The sequence below is a fragment of the Moschus berezovskii genome, chromosome 6 (genome assembly GCF_049115385.1).
Source record: "Moschus berezovskii isolate FMDL1 chromosome 6, NW_MosBer_1.0, whole genome shotgun sequence".
NCBI classification, from domain to species: domain Eukaryota; kingdom Metazoa; phylum Chordata; class Mammalia; order Artiodactyla; family Moschidae; genus Moschus; species Moschus berezovskii.
In genome coordinates, this window is record NC_142465.1 from 49,580,917 (window position 1) to 49,586,103 (window position 5,187).

A 5,187-nucleotide genomic window follows, 5' to 3' on the forward strand; every position below is an offset into this window, starting at 1 on the left:
CTAAGAGAAAAGTTCATAGTTCTACAAGCCTATCTCAGGAAAGAAAAAAACCTCAAATAAACAACCTATTCTTACACCTAAAAGAACTAGAAAAGGAACAACAAATAAAATCCAAAGTGAGCAGAAGGAAAGGAATTCAAAGATTAGAGCAGAAATAAAAGAGACAGATTTAAAAAACAACAGAGATTAATGAAACTAAGAGCTGGTTCTCTGAAAAGATAAAACTGATTAACCAGACTCAACAACAAAAGAGAGCCCAAATCAATAAAATCAGAAATGAAAAGGGGAAAGTTACAATTGACACCACAGAATTACAAAGGATCATAAGAGATTACAACAAATAATTATATACTGATAAATGGACAACCTCAAAGAAATGATACATTCCTATAAATGTACAACCTCCTCAGACTGAACTAACAAATAAAAATGTGAACAAACCAATTACCAGGAATAACACTGAATCAGTAATAAAACAACTTTCAGAAAACAGAGTTCAGGACGAGACAGCTTCACAGGTGAATTCTATCATCCAGAGAAGAGTTAACACCTATCCTTCTCAAACTATTTCAAAAAACTATAGAGAAAGTAACATTTCCAAACTCATTCTACAAGACCAGTATCATCCTGCTACCAAAACCAAAGATAACACTAAAAAAGAAATTTACAGGTCAATATCACTGATGAACACACATGCAAAAATTCTTAACAAAACATTAGCAAACAGATTTCAACAATTCATTAAAAGGATCATACACCAAGATCAAATGTCATTTATCCCAGGGATGGACTAATATCTGCAATCAAAGGGATACACATTAACAAACTGAAGAACAAAAATCATATGATCATCTCAACAGATGTAGAAAAATATGACAAAATTCAACATCCATTTATGATAGAAACTCAGCAAAGTGGTACAGAGGGAACATACCTCAAAACAATAAAGGCCATAAATGACAAGCCCACAGCTAACAACATCGTACTCAATGGTGAAAAGGCGAAAGCATCTTCTCTAACATTAGGAACAAGACAGTGATGCCCACTCCTGCCACTTTCATTCAAGGTATTATTGGAAGTCCTAGTCATAGCAATCACGTAGGAAAAAGAAAGAATCCAAATTGCAAAAAAGTAAACTGTCACTGCTTACAGATGACAAGATACTATACATAGAAAATCCTGGGAATTCCCTAGCGGTCTGGTGGTGAGGCTGTGGTGGCCCTGGGTTGGATTCCTGGTCAGGGAACAAAGATCCTGCAAGTTGCATAGCACACCAAAGAAAATTCTCAAGACGCCAACAGAAACTACTATAGCTCAATGAATTTGGTAAAGCTGCCAGAGACAAAAATCAACATACAGACACCTGTTGCATTCCTATACACTAACAACAAACCATCAGAAAGAGAAATTATGAAACAATCTGCATCAAAAGGAATAAAATATTTAAGACTAAGGTAACTAAGGAGGTTAAAGACCTGTACTGAGAAACTATAGGACATCGATAAAAGAAACTGAAGATTATATAGATAAATGGAAAGACATACGGTGTTCACGGACTGGAAGGATTTGTTAAAAAGACTATATACTACTCAAGGAAATCTACAGATCAATTCAATCCTTATTAATATTTTGCACAGAACTACAACTAATTATAAAACTTGTATAAGAAAATACACACACACCACACACACACAAAATGGCTATTTTTCATTGAGAACACACACACATACAGACACCCTGAACAGCCAAAATGGTATTTTTCACTGAGAACACATACGTCCTGAACAGCCACAACAGTCTTGAGGAAAAAGAAGAAAGCTGAGGCCTCACACTCTGGTTCAACCATACTATAACGCTATAGTCATCGTAAGAGGATAGTACTGGCACAGAAACACACAGGTCAATGGAACAGGATACAGAGCCCAGAAATAAACCCAAACTTATGGTCAATTAATCTATGACAAAATGGCAAGGATATACAATGAGAAAAACACAACCACTTCAATAAGGGGTGTTGGGGGCTTCCCTGGTGGTCTAGTGCTTAAGAATCTGCCTTGCAATGCAAGCAAGGGACACCAGTTCAGTCCCTGGTCCAGGAAGATCCCACAGCTGCGAGGCAACTAAGCTCATACGCCACCAACTACTGAGCCTTCGAGCCCTAGAGCCAGTGCTCAGCAACAAGAGAAGCCACTGCAACGAGAAGCCCTCGCACTGTAACTACAGAGCAGTCTCCTCTCACCACAGCTAAAGAAAGCCCATGAGCAGCAACCAAGACCCAGCACAGACAAAAATAAAATATTCTGAAAAAGCGGTGTGAGGAAATCTGGACAACTACACGCAAAAGAAACTGGCCTACTCTCTCACACCATTCACAAAAATAAATTCAAAGTAGATTAAGGAGTTCAATAAAAACAATCCTATTGAAAAATGGGCAGAGGATCTGAACAGATATTTCTCCAAAGACGACATACAGATGGCCAACCGGCACATGAAAATATGCTCAACATCACTAAATCAGGGAAATGAAAATCAAAATCACAATGAGATCTCACCTCACACCTATCAGAATGGCTATTATCAAGACAGTAAATAAGGTGGAAAAAGGGGAATCCTTCCTTGTACTCTTGGTGGGTACAAAAACTGGTGTAGCCACTACAGAAAACAGAATGGAGTTTCCTCAAAAAACTAAAAATAGAGCTACCGTATCATCCAGCAACTCCACTCCAGGTATATACCTTGAAAAACCAAAAGCACTAATTCAAAAATTTACATGCACTTCAGTGTTTGCAGCACTATTTACAATAGCAAAGATACGAAAGCAACCCAAGTATCCATCAATGCACAATGAGTAGAGATGTAGTATACACACACTGTACAAGACTAGCCGTAAAAAAGAACAAAATCTTGCCATTTGCAACAATATGGATGGACCTAGAGGGTATTATCAGTTCAGTTCAGTCGCTCAGTCGTGTCCGACTCTCCGCGACCCCATGAATCAAAGCACGCCAGGCCTCCCTGTCCATCACCAACTCCCGGAGTACACTCAAACTCATGTTCACAGAGTCGGAGATGCCATCCAGCCATCTCATTCTCCGTCGTCCCCTTCTCCTCCCGCCCCCAACCTTTCCCAGCATCAGAGTCTTTTCCAGTGAGTCAACTCGAGGGTATTATGCCAAGTGAAATAAGTCAGAGAAGACAAACACAGCGTGCTTTCACTATATGTGGAATCTAAAAAATGAACACAACAAATCAAAAAGGGGTGGTTGCCAGAGATCAAAGGAGGAAAGAAATAAGTGAGGGAGATTATCAGGTACAAATATTTAGTTGCAAAGTAAATGACTCATGGTGTGAAATGTACAGTGTATGAATAAAAGGCAGTAACTATGTAACATCTTTGTACAGTAACATATCATAATGAGACATTGTGTTCATTTGAAAATGTATAGAATACCACATCACTCTGCTGTATAACAGGAACTAACACAGTATTGTAGGTCTTTATATTTCCAAAAAACCCAAACAAACAGGAAAAGATCTGTGGTTATCAGGTGGGGAGTTGGGGGAGAGGAAATGGATGAAGGCAGTAAAAAGGTACAAACTTGCAATTATAAGTACTAAAGATATAAATGTACATGATAAATGTAATTAACACTGCTGTATGTTCAACATTAAAGTTAAGAGAATAAACTGAATTCTCATCACAAGAACAAAAATTTCCTGTCATTATAATTTATCTATTTAAAATGGCTGTTCACTAGTTACTGCAATAATCATTTAATGTTATTAATATGTCAAGTCATTATGCTGTAACATCTTACAGCAGAGTACTGTATGTCCATTATATCTCAATAAAACTGGAATAAAAAACTCATGGGAAAACTGCTTATAAGATTCAATAACCACATTTTTTAAACAATTCTTAAGCACTTAGTACATCTTTTATTTGTAAATCAATAAATACATATGCTACATCAAAATATTTAGACAATCAAGACTGCATGAGTAATGCATGTGTATGTTGAATGAAATTATTTCTAGCAGTTTAAATGTTTTGTAAATAGCATAATTATTGAGTTACGGACTGAATGTACAGCTATTGTTCAGTATCCATAGGGGAATGGTTCTAAGATTTCCCCCCATCCCTGGGATACCAATATCTGAAGATGCTGAAGTCCCTTATATAAAATACTACGGTTTTGCACATAAACTTTGCAAAGGTTCTCCTTCTCCCATATACTTTTAAATCTCTAGATTACTTAAAATACCTAATTTAACACAAATGCTATGTAGTTGAGAGTATACAACAAATTCAAGTTTTCTTTTTGAAACTTTCCAGTATCTTTTTCCTATTTCCAAACCAAGTTAAAATTCATGGATGTGGAACTCACAGCTATGGAGAAGATTATACGGTGTTTTTCTCCTCAGAGATCAATTCTACTTAGTCCTAGCTTAAGTATTATAAACCCCAAATTAAGCTTTACTCTATTTGAGGAACACTCTTTGGCTAAAGTACTGATCCATTCAGCCACTACCTATCTATACATGGATAAACTGAGTATGTGTGTGTGTGGGGGGGAAGGTTTAAAGTTTAATACCATGTTCTGTAACTGGCACAAAAACTTGCTGCACAAAATTATCCCTCAGTTCTATCCTAAACTCATAATTCAGTTGATTTTATTATCCTCAGTTGAGGATGTACAACTGTCATATATAGGAGAAAAACACTGGGACCTTGTAAATCAAAGTTACTTTCACTATTCTGCTGAAGATTTAATATAAATCAAGATGTTAACCTACACAGTTTGAGAGTTACTTTAGAATTTTATGTTCTGATTCTGTCATTCTTAATGTATAATTTTTGGACAATTCAGAGAGGTTATGACATTTTCAGCGAGTATAAAAACAAACAAGTCTTCTATTTATTCTATCCCCAATCATATCAAAGAGACTGGAGAATGAGAAATGTGTAAGTGCTACTTATGTAGCACCAATATTTCTTTTATCGAGAAAGAGTACAGTAAGTCCCCTACATACAAACAAGTCCTAAGAGCACATTTGTTAAGTCCAATATGTTCCTTAGTTCAACTGAGTTAGCCTAGGTACCCAACTAACACAATCTGATACATAGTACTATACTGTAATAGGTTTATAACACTTTTCACACAGATAATACATTAAACACACACA